At 39.4% G+C, this 15,317-nt stretch overlaps 1 long non-coding RNA gene across 1 annotated transcript; it reads left to right on the top strand.

Annotated features, from left to right (window-relative positions):
* The first annotated feature begins 869 nt into the window (after window positions 1-869).
* On the top strand, window positions 870-8,401 carry LOC311239057. Its single transcript, XR_014620413.1, has 7 exons — window positions 870-975; window positions 1,860-1,889; window positions 2,061-2,115; window positions 2,364-2,448; window positions 2,887-2,960; window positions 3,735-3,860; window positions 8,330-8,401. It is a non-coding gene; the product is annotated as an uncharacterized lncRNA (long non-coding RNA).
* The last annotated feature ends 6,916 nt before the right edge of the window (window positions 8,402-15,317 follow it).

The raw sequence follows: 15,317 nt of genomic DNA on the forward strand, positions 1-15,317 counted from the left end.
CAGCTAGCTATAGCTTAGCACAAGGGCTGGAAGCAAGCAACTATAGCCTATAGTTTAGCACAAGGACTGGAAGTAGGGAGCAGCTAGCGCTCTGTAAAAAAATTAACTCTGACGCACAGAGATGAAATTGATGAAATTGAATTGGGTGATGGTGTTGGAGGTCTGACCCCCCACCCTGACCGCCTGGGGTCTTTCACTCAGAAAGTCCAGTACCCAGGCGCTCAGGGCGGAGCTCGGACCCAGCTCGATCAGCTTGTCCACCAGTCTGGTGATGGGGACTATGGTGTTGAACGCTGAGCTGTATGAACAACAGTCTCACATAGCCCCCCTTCTGACGGTCAAGGTGAGAGAGGGTGCTGTGCAGTACCTGGGAGACCGCGTCGTCAGTGGACCTGTTTGTCCTGTATGCAAATTGCATAGGGTCCATATCACTGGGGAGGGAGGCACAAATGTGGTCCTTGACCAGCCTCTCGAAACATTTCATGACCACAGAGGTGAGTGCCACCGGTCTGTAGTAATAACTGTGAATTGAACTTGCATTGCTGCACTATAGTCCATCCGTTGCAAGTCAACGCCCCCCCCCCCCCCTCCATCCATTAACTCAACTGGACTGTCACTGTAATATTTATGTACAGTTGTACAGTGTCCCCCACCCACCCCTCCTACCCAACCCCCCCACCCACCCAACCACCTCCAATGTACAGTCAGATTGGTTATTTTTGGTTGAGGTTGAAAAAGCTATGTTGATTCAATATTTAATTACAGATACCATTTCAACATTTGAAAAACTGTCGTTGAATCAATTTAGTAGATTCCCCCTCCCTCCTCCCCCTCCCCTCCCCTTCGAGAGGGTATAGTCCTAAGCAACTCGCGAGACCTAGAAGATCTCACGGGACTTGAGGTATTCAAACACTTTGGCGCGATGGATGGTGTCTTCACTGACTGCTTGACAAATAGTCTGAGCCAAACTCCTTGGTAAGTCATTGACAATATTATGTATTATGCCATTCACATACCATAATCTTGCTGTCATCGTTTGACTACATGCTACTTTGTGAATTATTACCGTGGTGGCAACTAGTAGGCTAGAACGAAGCTTGTTAGCATTATTAGCTAACATGCTAGATGGTACTTAACTGGTAAGTGAGTTCTTATGGGAATAGTATGATTCCGTTCAGATACCATCACCGGGCTGTTATCGTTTGACTAAATGTTATCTCTGTGCCGTGGCAAATAGTTTGGAGCTTGTTTGAGCAAATAGTGATGCATATTATTATAGCTACTAACGTTAGCTAGCTATCATGCTAGCTAACGTTATTCTGCCATTTTGTTTCGTGATTAAAATGTACGTTTTTAATAGTTACATAAGCATTGTTGTAACTAGTGTTAACAAATACTTTATTATAGTTCAATTGTGTTAAACTTGGGACACAGCCATGGCTCTATTTTATTTCGTTTTGTATGTGAGGCATTTTAGCTTGCAGTTGTTGTGTTGCATTGTGGGTCTTCAGCACAAAGTAATCCCTTGCTGAGGGTAAGATGGTTTTCTGTCTGCTCAGACTCAGAATACTTAATTAACATGATCTGTGCTTCATAAAAAAACAGATATTATTTATCTGGTTTTGGTTATTTTGCACAGTAAATACTTATTCAGGCCTACCTGCAATTCAGAATTTAATCCAGCAGGGCGGCAGTGATGTTCATTCTGCCTTTTGTTATATATAAAAAATGGGGCTTTGAAAGACTGACATATTTGAACTTCTAGCTCCTGCTACTCTAAACATATATATATATAATATACACAGTCTTGATAAATTGCATACAAGGTTTTTTGAATATTTTGATCGTCTTCTTTTTAGAATTCGCTGGCAATCATCGCCGCTATCAAGGTGAGTTAACTAACACATTCTCAAATCATGTTTTGTTTTTACCACCAGACATGCGCTAGGTATATGGAGCTAGGTACACTTGCTACTGTAGGTTATATGGTGCTCATTGATAACTACTTTGATGGTGCTTATTTTTTCCTTATTTTGTTAATTATGTTGCTCTTTCTCTAGGAATGCCAATGTATAACTCCAGCCCCTATTACCACACTGCCATTGATTCAGCTCAGTAAGTATTATCTTTCAATTCAATATTGTCTGTCTCTCTCACCCCACTTCAAACTTCACACCTTTATCTGTGTTTTCATCTCTGTCTTTCTGTCTCTCTCACCTCGACCCCCTCCACTTCACACAACACCTACATTGCCAAAGCCTTTGTCATTTGATGACACAGCAGTGCTATGTCTGTCTCTCCCTCTATCTCCGTCTCCCTCTCTCACTGGCATAACATTTTTATTGTCGTATTCAATATTTCAGAGATTCTTCGCCAGAGGAACTTGAAGCCATTCCTGAATTACCACCAGAGACCAGCAGTTGCACGCAGGCAGAGACTGCCTGTAGCGTGAGTTGAATTTTATACACAAGTTCACTGGTGTTTATTCTTATATAAAACGTCTCTAAAGACGTATGTTTACCTTTGCATTGATTGGCGGATTTTTGACTGAAGACATTGGATCTTTCCTGCTCTCCCATCCAAGTCCCAGGTTGTAATGACGTAATCATGACACTTAGTTGATTTTGAGTAGACAATTACTCGTTGCATCTGGGCTCATAGTCATAGCCATATAGGAATGACCGCTACACCGTCGCGCCAATAGCGGCCGAGGGAGGGAGAGTTAAGCGATTTCTTTGTCATTCAGACAGATTCTCCTATCTGCACCTATCTGACACGTATAGCCACTGATGGTGGAGAAGTGCTGTCCAATTAGCCATTTTGGGGAAATTCAGGCATAAAATAATATTCTGTTGTGTGTCACTGTCAAACAATCCAATATTTCAGAGATTCTTCGCCAGTTGCGGGAAGTATGTCACCACCTGAAGACGCAGACCACCACCTGAAGCCCATGTAGAATTGTGAGTTGAATTTTATACATGATAGATCAGTGGTTCTCAAACTTTTTACACCAAGTACCACCTGAGAATGTAGCTGGCTCTCCAAGTACCACCATATGACCGGTGTTAAAATACAGTCTATTCAGCTATGCACAGTTCACGCAGGAGGCAAATGTATTCCTAATACCATTATTTATTGTTAACTTTTGTCAGACACAGCCACAATGTACAAAGGGATAGCACTAGAACTAGCAAACGCGTCCACACAACTCATACAATGCAAGGGCATTGAGAACATAATAACTAACATTCTCACATAGCAAGTGAGAAAATTAAGAACAACTGTATTTCAGCAAATGTACTTAATCTCTATCTCTCTCTCTCTCTCTCTCTCTCTCTCTCTCTCTCTCTCTCTCTCTCTCTCTCTCACACAGCAAGCAATTGTCCATCATTCTCTCTCTCTCTCTCTCTCTCTCTCACACACACGCACACACACACACACACACACACACACACACACAATTATTTTGTTACAAAAACTTAATTTCCTGCATTCTGGTGCAGGACTTTTTGAAATTTGACCCTTTAAATGCCAGTTTGTGTGATGGCATCACAAATTATTGTTAAAATAAACACACAAAGTAAAATATGTTCAATAGGATAGGAGCCCCGCATTTAGTGATCTAGGAGGCAAGTATTTTGTAATAAGATCAGATAGATAGAGCAATCACAAAATAAAGAAATGAGGCTCATCGTGCTCGCAAGCCACTGTCTAAAGTCTAATTGTGTTCTCAGAGGGATGACACTGGTGATCTACACCTCTACCAGAGGCCAGCAGCCAGAGGGGGACCCTGCTGACCACAAGGCCATCTGAATCATCCTATGCTGAATTGACATGGATGGCATCTCCCTTAAGCTGATGTGAGTATAACTTCCATGTACAAACACAAACACACCCACTCTATCTATATCTCTCTTCTAGGACATGTCATCATCATCAAACCTTTATTTAATTCTTGGGAGAACAGTAGGGTTGTAAAAAAAAGCGTAAACATCTTCAAATCATTATTAACACATCCACGCTGTAAAGGGTTATTGCCCGCCATGCTTTGACCGCCAGATCTCGCAAGTAGGGTCGAGCTGCAGACTCGGAGCCTCGGTCCAGATTGGAACTTCCGCTCGGAGCCTCGGTCCAGATTGGAACTTCCGCCCTGCCACAGGACTATTACTCCTGTGACAGGGCAATGCGCTGATTGGCGGAAAGTACGGAAGTATCTCGAAGTACGTCTGACGTATCTCGAATTACGTCTGACGTTTCTCTACGTTAGCGAACATTAAACGTTGTATTCATAAAATAATATAAATTCAGCAGCATGGGGAGGGCCGGGGGGAGGGGAGGTACAGGTAGTAGAAGACATAGAGGTACAGGTCACATAATTATAGTACAGTGGAGAAGTAAAAATAGAATAAAAAGGCAGTGGAAACAATATACAATATTATTAACTCTAATAATAACACGCCTCGCGGGCTCATTATAATACGAGAGCCGTGGGTCTGCATTGTATAGAGCGGATCCCCCGGCCGTATTCAAGCGCTGGAGCGCTTTGCGATGGATCAAACTGTATTAATATAGTAGTAATAATAGTAGTTGGCTAGTTGCGCGCTTCTGGCCACCTCCCGCAGTGCGCGCATACACACATACTGTCTGTAGCCTATACAGTACGTGCAAAATTAGTTGTCAAGAGCCAATCGCACAGGTTGCCTCATCTCATCTGGCTCTGCAAATAGATCTAGAGTCTGAATATCATATATAGCCTGCTGATGATCTCTCTCTCTCTCTCTCTCTCTCTCTCTCTCTCGTCTCAAATCCATTCTGAGAACGGAATGCAGTGCCCGCGACGAGGGTCTTGATTGATTGATTGATTGATTGATTGATTGATTGATTGAAAATTGTATTAACAGATCATGCTGGACCTACAAAACAGTACAGTACTGTTTCTCATTCCTGTACTGTTGTTTATACTCTGCTCCTGTGTTGTAACCCAACCCCCTCCAATGTACAGTAAATGACCAAGTATGGTTTTGTCAATATTCCAATGTACAGTTTTGCTTGTACAGTTGCACAGTGTCCCCCACCCACCCACCCCTCCTACCCGACCCCCCCCCCCCCCAAGGCGAAAGTCTTTCTCTGGTCTGCATCCCCTTAACAATTGTGTGTATTGAGCTGTACTGTACTGTACCCATTCTGCAATCTGTTAATAAAATGTTCAATCAAGAATGGAGTGATTGACAGTGTCAAAGGCCTTTTGTAGGTCCAGCATGATCTGTTAATACAATTTTCAATCAATCAATCAATCAATCAATCAATCAAGACCCGCGTCGCAGGCACTGCATTCCGTTCTCAGAATGGATTTGAGAGAGATCATCAGCAGGCTATATATGATATTCAGACTCTAGATCTATTTGCAGAGCCAGATGAGATGAGGCAACCTGTGCGATTGGCTCTTGACAACTAATTTTGCACGTACTGTATAGGCTACAGACAGTATGTGTGTATGCGCGCACTGCGGGAGGTGGCCAGAAGCGCGCAACTAGCCAACTACTATTATTACTACTATATTAATACAGTTTTATCCATGGCAAAGCGCTCCAGCGCTTGAATACGGCCGGGGGATCCGCTCTATACAATGCAGACCCACGGCTCTCGTATTATAATGAGCCTGCGAGGCGTGTTATTATTAGAGTTAATAATATTGTATATTGTTTCCACTGCCTTTTTATTCTATTTTTACTTCTCCACTGTACTATAATTATGTGACCTGTACCTCTGTGTCTTCTACTACCTGTACCTCCCCTCCCCCCGGCCCTCCCCATGCTGCTGAATTTATATTATTTTATGAATACAACGTTTAATGTTCGCTAACGTAGAGAAACGTCAGACGTAATTCGAGATACGTCAGACGTACTTCGAGATACTTCCGTACTTTCCGCCAATCAGCGCATTGCCCTGTCACAGGAGTAATAGTCCTGTGGCAGGGCGGAAGTTCCAATCTGGACCGAGGCTCCGAGTCTGCAGCTGGACCCTATTGGATCTCGCTGTACAGCGTTATTGAGATCAATATTGAATTTTTTCGCCATGGCATTCAAAATTCATATATACACCCATGGCCGCCTAGTTATAGTTGAAAGTGGGGGTGCAAGATTCTTTTTTATTCTTTTTTTTTATTTTATTTTTTTTACATTTAATGAACACCTGTATGTGCAATTTCCTGCAATATAGAGCCTTCAATCTTGACCAAAATAAAGCTGCTCTTTTCACTATAAAACTCAGTTTATATTGCAGTATGATAGCTATAATAATAATAACTTCACTGCGAGGGCTCTTTTAGCTAACGCTAGCTAGGCACGTATGATAGCCAATTACTATTATAATAATAATAATAATAATAACTTTCCCATCCTCCCAAAGCCCCTCCGGCCCCGTTCACATCCGCAGCGGCAGTACCAACAACAACAACAATTAATTGACGCTATCAATAGCCCCAGTGAGCGCGGCGGCTGGCTGAATGAATGAATGAAAACTTTATTTAACAGATTGCAGAATGGGTACAATACAGTACGGCTCAATACACACAATTGTTAAGGTGATGCAGACCAGAGAAAGACGTTTGTCTTGTTTACATCAGGGTCCATAGCCCCTTTCGTGACTGTGCTGCACCGAGTGAATCCACAGTCACTTGCTCCTCAATGGGAAACCAACCTAGATTTACCCTGAAGGACTGGTTCTGGCCGAACCGTTCGTTATACAAGTATCACAGAGACATTACAAATGTGCTCACAGTTGCACGAGGGTTTCGGACAGAGATACGGGATGGTGCGCAGGCGCTGTGATCACCCAACGGCGGAAATAATGCCGCTTTGAGCAGTTTATAAAAAAATATTAAAAATATTTATTAGCAACGCCGAGCTTTCAAACCATCCCGTATCTCTGTCCGAACATATACAGAAATAAATACAGTAAAAACATACATGACATCATGACATTTATGGCATAGGGACATACATGACATACAGGTATATACTGTAGTACTGTTACATTTGTGACATATACGATATGCAAATAATATACAGTACTGTTACCCAGAGATCCTAACAGAAAATATTATATATATATGATGGGGATGAGACTGTACATTAGGAGGAGGGGGGGGGGGGGGGTGGACATTTACGGTGGCCAGTTTCGAATTGCAGTCTCCCGTAGGTGCTCTTTAAGAGCGGTTTTGAATGTGGGCAGGGGTAAAGTGGGTTTTAGGAGTGAGGTTAAGCAGTAGTCTGACCAGTTTGTTTTGTGATGTTTGTAATCTTGTTTTTAGTGCCTTTGAGGTGCTTTGGTACCATGAGGTGCAGGCATAGTCGTAGTACCCTTGAATGAGTACTGAGAGTACCCATGATTTTTGCCATTTTGTTATCGTGAAATTGGTATTAAATTTAATTCTGATTGGCATTAAAAAGTCTTAAAGCCTTAAATCTGACTGGGCTAAACCCTGGTTATTTTCAGCCCAATTTATTCATTTCACTGCAAACCATCTGATCAATATATCACCCATACTACATAAAGCATTTACTGACGATCACGTAATTATAAACGCCGCCCCCCCCCCCCTTTCCTCCGTGCATGATGACGCATAACGTATACGATCATATACAGTTGAATTTTTTAATATAGCGTGTCTAGGGAATAAACGGCAATCGATGCATTTAGGTCTATAACTCACGTTCTAGGAATTACTACAGGAAATGATAAAACATACTTATATTCTAGAAGGTATTTTTGTATTTTTGTATGAATGAAAAAGTATAACGTTCCTACATCCTGAACAATAGATAATCGATGTTGAATGCAGGCATTAAAGTGTTCCGTCTCAAGACGGATTTCCGTCAATTTGATTGGGGAGATCCGTCAATTTGATTCGCAGTCTAACGGAATTGACTACCTGGTATAATATGATTTGTAGATGCATACAGATTGAAACAAAATTGAGCCAATCAGAGGCGCCAAATATCATGAAAAGGGAATTTTTTCTACCGAGGCGGCGCCAAGCAGTCATCACTCAGGGACTCGAGTGGTTGCAGCTGGAGGCTATTGGGCGAGTGACATTTGCGAGGTCTGTCCGCCACATGGCAGGGTAACAAAATAGTTGTGTCCCCTGCTGTGGTTGTGAGTATAGTATACGTTTATTAGCTTAACTCCGTAGCAACATCACACAGGTGTATCTGTAGACAGTCTCCTCCCCACCGTATATATCTTTTTTCCTACCACCCACCCCCTCCTAATGTACAGTCCCGGACTTTCCAGTGAATCATAGTGTCCTTTTTTTTCATTTTCCCAGATGCACCATGCACCAAGGATCCAGCTGATTACTGCCAATCTGGAGGATTGTTCCTTATCTGCTCTTCACTTGTGCTCTTCACTTCATTGACCTTTTGTGGTGTGGTATGTTTTGATTTTTACTTAGTAATACACTGTATAGTTGGGATTCTGAATTAAACAGTATAATGTTCACATATATTATGGAGCCCCCAGGGGTCGGGAGAATATTGTGGAAAACAATATAAAACTGAAATGGTAAAGCTAAAAAACTGTAGACCTGACCACAACCCCCTCGGTTCAACAGCACAATATGTTGCTTTCTCCGCTTTTAAAAGTTGAAATCATCTGATGACATTGAAGGGATAGTTCAGAATTGTGGACATAAAGTTTAATTTACTACTTGGCCATTATGTTATGTTCAATGGACTGCACTTATATAGCAATAGCGCTTTTATCCAAAGCGCGTATGGCCTCTCATTCACCTATTCACACACATTCACACACCAATGGTGGCAGCTGCCATGCATATTGATCCATAAATAGTGTTTAGATTGTACTTCTATAGGTTTTTAACTTTACATACTGTATTTAAACATTATATTTGAACAAACACTGCAAGCTAAAGTTTTAAATCATTTGAATCTGTTTTATACAGCACACTTGACACAAAATGGGGGACCCTGATGGAAACAAGACAAACGTCTTTCTCAGGTCTGCATCCCCTTAACAATTGTATGTATTGAGCCGTACTGTATTGTACCCATTCTGCAATCTGTTAAATAAAGTTTTCATTCATTCATTCATTCACTTGCTTCCAAAATAAAGCAGTTTTACAATCCTGATCGTTTGTTAACACTTGAAGCTTTTTGTTTCTAACAATCTGTACAATAAAAGTGTTTCTCTGCTGAACTTTGAGTTCTGTCACTTTATTGAAGGAGTTTGATTGTAATAATTGAGGAAAAACCTGTGAAATAACAGTGTTTCACTGCTGAACTTTAAGTTCTGTCACTTAATTGAAGGAGTTTGATTGTAATAATTATGGGAAAACCTGTAAAATAACAGTGTTTCACTGCTGAACTTTAAGTTCTGTCACTTTATTGAAGGAGTTTGATCGTAATAATTGAGGAAAAACCTGTGAAATAACAGTGTTTCACTGCTGAACTTTGAGTTCTGTCACTTAATTGAAGGAGTTTGATTGTAATAATTATGGGAAAACATGTAAAATAACAGTGTTTCACTGCTGAACTTTGAGTTCTGTCACTTAATTGAAGGAGTTTGATTGTAATAATTATGGGAAAACATGTAGAATAACAGTGTTTCACTGCTGAACTTTGAGTTCTGTCACTTAATTGAAGGAGTTTGATTGTAATAATTATGGGAAAACATGTAAAATAACAGTGTTTCACTGCTGAACTTTGAGTTCTGTCACTTAATTGAAGGAGTTTGATTGTAATAATTCTGGGAAAACATGTAAAATAACAGTGTTTCACTGCTGAACTTTGAGTTCTGTCACTTAATTGAAGGAGTTTGATTGTAATAATTATGGGAAAACATGTAAAATAACAGTGTTTCACTGCTGAACTTTGAGTTCTGTCACTTAATTGAAGGAGTTTGATTGTAATAATTATGGGAAAACATGTAGAATAACAGTGTTTCACTGCTGAACTTTGAGTTCTGTCACTTAATTGAAGGAGTTTGATTGTAATAATTATGGGAAAACATGTAAAATAACAGTGTTTCACTGCTGAACTTTGAGTTCTGTCACTTAATTGAAGGAGTTTGATTGTAATAATTCTGGGAAAACATGTAAAATAACAGTGTTTCACTGCTGAACTTTGAGTTCTGTCACTTAATTGAAGGAGTTTGATTGTAATAATTCTGGGAAAACATGTAAAATAACAGTGTTTCACTGCTGAACTTTAAGTTCTGTCACTTTATTGAAGGAATTTGATTGTAATAATTCTGGGAAAACATGTAAAATAACAGTGTTTCACTGCTGAACTTTAAGTTCTGTCACTTTATTGAAGGAGTTTGATCATAATAATTTAGGAAAAACCTGTGAAATAACAGTGTTTCACTGCTGAACTTTAAGTTCTGTCACTTTATTGAAGGAGTTTGATCGTAATAATTTAGGAAAGACCTGTGAAATAACAGTGTTTCACTGCTGAACTTTGAGTTATGTCACTTAATTGAAGGAGTTTCATCGTAAATGTAGGGAAAACTTGTGAAATAACAGTGTTTCACTGCTGAACTTTAAGTTCTGTCACTTTATTGAAGGTGTTTGATCATAATAATGTAGGAAAAAACCTGTAAAATAACAGTGTTTCACTGCTGAACCTAACCTGTCAATTAACAGTGATTCTCTGTTCTCGGGTTCTCAAATAATAAACAGAATTATCTGTAAATTTATTGCTTTTCCACTTTATTTTAATTAGGGTATTTCAATGTAAATTTTACACTAATTCAATGTCCCCAAACTGCCAGACTTTTACCGTTTTTCTACCGATTTTTTTTTTACAGTGTGGATGAAGCTGAACAAATCATCCACTGGTTGTTTTGTTAATTCACTGTGTAAAATATATGTTGTTGTTTTTGTTATTTGAAATACATGATGTTCTTCTATAATAATAATAATAATAATAATAATAATAATAATAATAATAATAATAATAATAATAATAATAATAATAATAATAATAATAATAATAGGCGGCTGGGTGGCGCAGTGGACTAAGCACTTGTCACCAATGCGAGAGACACTGGTATCGAATCCGGCTGTCAGCGTTGCCTCCGGCTTGGCCGGCCGTCATACTGGCTCAAATGGCAGTGTCAGCAGGAGGGAAGCCGGTGGGTGGTAATCTGGTCGTTGTAAACAGCGACTCCTACAGGTCGGTCAGGGCGCCTGCACAGCGAGGGATGGTGAGGGTAGTGTGACCTCCCACACGTTACACCTCACCAATGAGAGTCCTCGCTGTCAGGTGAAAAGATGCTGCTGGCTGTCTCCTATGCCTCGGAGGAAGCATCTGATAGGGCTCCCTAGACCGACCAGTGGGGGGCACATGCGAGCAACAACCAGGAAGGGGAGGGGGAATTGGCATAACAACTAAATTGGGATGAGAGAAAAACACAGAAAAACAGGAGGAGAAAAAGTGGATCAAAAAATAAAATTATTATTATTATTATTATTATTATTATTATTATTATTATTATTATTATTATTATTATTATTATTATTATTATTATTATTATTATTATTATTATTATTATTATTATTATTATAAATATAACAATAATAGCAATCGTTATAATAATTATACATATATATAATTATTATTATTATTGTTGTTATATATTGTTATTATTATTATTATTGGATGTTATTAGTGGATATTAGTGTTACTATATCCTGTTGGGCATATAATTACTGTAATAAACTGTTTAGCACTTTTATAATAAACAGTGTACAACGTGTTTTACTGAGGAACCATAAACCTCAAGTATAGTCAAATACCAAGAATCAGTATACTGAAGATAGAATAGATGAACATGTAGAACAACAACCAATAACACATACAGTAGAACAGCCCTTTATCAGCTATTGTGCTATTGTGGAGTATTGTGAGTTTCATCTGGAGTGATAGATCTAGCAGTGTGGTTGAGGATATAGGTTATAGGGCTGGGAGGTATACAGAATATGATATTTGTAAATATCTTGGTAAAAATGTTGTGCTAACAAAATAACTGTCCGATTTACGACTGCCTTTTCGACTGCCTTTTCGTGTTCATAAATCGTACAAACGAATTTACAATACGAAGCCATTCGAGAATGCCGAATAGGTAACTTTCACATATGTCCATTCGAGAATGAGGACAAATGTTGATATGGAGTCTTGGTATGCTATATGGTCTTGGTATGCCCCTCCTATGTCCCTCAGGAGACAGTGACTATAGGGGGGTCCGTGGGCATGGAAGAAAAACACTCACTGTAATACTCATTCTAGGGTCTTTTGGTGAATAATTTCTCACAAAATTAGGGCCCCTGTACTTTAAACAGCATGGGGCCCATTTCAATTAAAATCATGCTGGCTTCTGCACATATTCCAATTGAAATTAGTGAAATGATGCAATTAATATACACAAGAATCCTGGTCTTTCTGGGCCTTTTGGGGGCCCCTGATTGGCCAGTCAGTAATCCAGGCCTTATGATACGTCACAGATCACAAGATTCATAAACGTCCCCATGATAGATAATCATACATTAGATCATATCCCAATTTGTACATTTAACTGTCATACAGTACATGCTGATGTCTTTCATTTTAACTTCTGCTTTGTCCAGAAATAGAGCAAATAAGAAAGTGTGCTCAGTCAGACTGATACAAAGTTATCCAATGGTTTGAACTGAGGTCACAAGTTAAGCTCCATTCTGCACCTCAAAGTTCTTAGCCCTTCAATTACATCCTTGAGACACTGTATGTCCATTTTTAAACAGCCCATTTATTTGCGGTTGTTAGTTACATCATCATCCAAATCATTTAAGGTAGCGAATGGGATACATCACCCAGATGTTCCAACTCGACTCAAGTACTAAAGTTTTGAGGTAAGAAGAGCAGTTTGTATACAAACACAAAGCATTACATCTAACATGTAGTATTACTTTTGACATGTAATTGAAAACAAATTTAATAAAAAAAGCTCCTCTTTTTCAGAAATTGTTAGTGTGCAAATTATGTGAAATTTGTGTGTCAAGCCTTCATGGAAAACTAGTATCGTCTTCTTTGCCATATACTACAGTAGGTCCAAAAGCCAGCTCACTGAACAATTCTCTGTTCCCTGCTGCAACCATACTGTAGATACGCTCTCTGCAAGGTTGAGAAGCGGCCACCTTCATCTATAGACCTAAATTATTCAGTCACACTTTATTTTGAAAGTCCATTGTGTGAGAATGGGTTTTAAGCAGAGCGCAATCGCTGGGTTGCACTAATTGTATGTCACTTCTGATTTGCTGTCGCGCACTGATTGTCTGTCACATCTGGAAGCTGTCACTGGCTGTCATTCTGGCTGTCACTAATTGACACGTTGGAATGTTGGAATGTGGCTTTATAATGAATGCGCTGTTCTCTTGTTCCTTGCTAGAGCTTCACTATATCTACGAGCAGGACCGCCTGAACGAGTGCTGACCCAACTCTCTGTTCTGTTCTCTGTTGACGCTTGTTCTCTTAATAAAGAGAATACCTTTGTTTTGAAGAGCAAACACTTCTCCGTCTCTTTCCTCGACCATTGGAACTCCCACTTACCTGCTATCGTATATATGGGCGTGAGGCTTCCGTGGTGGATGGAAGGGAGGATGAAGAGGAGTGAGGAAGGTGTGTGGTGAATGTGAAGGGGGGATGAGGAGGAGTGAAGAATGCTCTTGCTGTGATTATGACACACTGTAGACTATGTACAGTATATCTTATCAGAAAAGTGTTAGTTGACTGTGGGTAGTATACCATCAGTTTACCATCAGTAGACTGTAGTTTCAACAGACTTTCAACTATTTATTTTACTTGTACTAGGTAGCAGGAATGGTTAAGATTTGGGTTGAGGTAAGGGTTTATAAACGTTGAAGGGCCTCCTAGACAGTACAAAATGCAGTAGTGATAATAATAATAATACTACTACTAATAATAATAATAATAATAATAATAATAATAATAATAATAATAATAATAATAATAATAATAATAATAATAATAATAATAATAATAATAATAATAATAAACTTCAGCACCTTCATACCTTTCATACAAGAATTGCAGCCCAGCATTGAACTATGGGCCGCAGTGGCAGAGAACGTAAAGACCATGATCTAGAGGCGAGGAGGGGTCGGGTGCTGATCCTGGGGGGTCCGGGGGTCTTGGGGTGGGAGTGGGGGAGGAATTGTCTTTTGTGGTGTCTGTAATAATATAATTAGATTTTTATGTTCTGTATTTATAATTTTTGTTATTTCTATTGTCATTATTGTTATTATTTATTACTATTATTGTCCTGTGAAGTTATTATTACTGTATTGTGTTTTGTCATGTTGTATGTGAAAGAAAAGAAAAAAATATTATAAAAAAAAGAAAATTGCAGCCCGAAGTGCTTCATAGCAGAAACATCTACAAAATATTTGCATAAAATAGATAGAATAAAAGCAATGCAGAGAATAAGAAAAGGGTAAAAACAATGCAGGTAATAAATATTGACTCACACAGTTTAACTCTTCTGCCCCCTTAGCGACTATTTTGTGTTTTTTGCCTATATTCTTTTGTGTTTCTGTGTATAACGATGGCTGTGTTGATTATTATGTCATGCAATTGTGTCCGTTTGCTTATTTTCCATATATTCACAGAATTTGAAAAGATTAGATTTTGAAACCATCTAACACAAAAGTTAACAATATTAGCTTTCAAACCGTCCATAGTGGTTTATTTCTTGCCATTAGGGGGTTAGGGTTAGGGTTACCCAGACAGAAAGATTAGGAGAAGGTAAAATCTCATCCCTGTGCCCGTGCCCACCCCAACACTTGCTCAACAGTCCCCTAACCTAACCCTAACCCCACCCCCAACCATGGGCGGAGTTTATGGGGGTGCAGGGGGTGCATTGCACCCCCTGGTGGCCGGGGGTGAAATTGCTTTTTTTTTTTGTTTGTTTTTTTAAATCAAGATTATTTTTATTTTAATAAAATTATAATAATTGTGAGAAACAAATCTGAATTCTATTATGTTTTGTTTTACAATACATTCATTTTATAGTAGTAATCATGTCACATTATAAGGCGAACCTTCTGTAGTGTGGCAGTGAAAGGGTTAACGCGCGGCCAAGCACCACCATTCGCAGCAGCAGCAGCAGCAGAATGCCCCGCGCGATAGTACATTGTAACACTTGTACAAAGCCACTTATTCTGAGATGATAATTAATGTATCTGGATAACCAATACACGGATTTTGTCGAGGCTGCAGGTAGCGTTATTTCGGGAAAAT

This window comes from Notolepis coatsorum, assembly GCF_963971535.1.
Source record: "Notolepis coatsorum genome assembly, chromosome: 13".
Taxonomy (NCBI): domain Eukaryota; kingdom Metazoa; phylum Chordata; class Actinopteri; order Aulopiformes; family Paralepididae; genus Notolepis; species Notolepis coatsorum.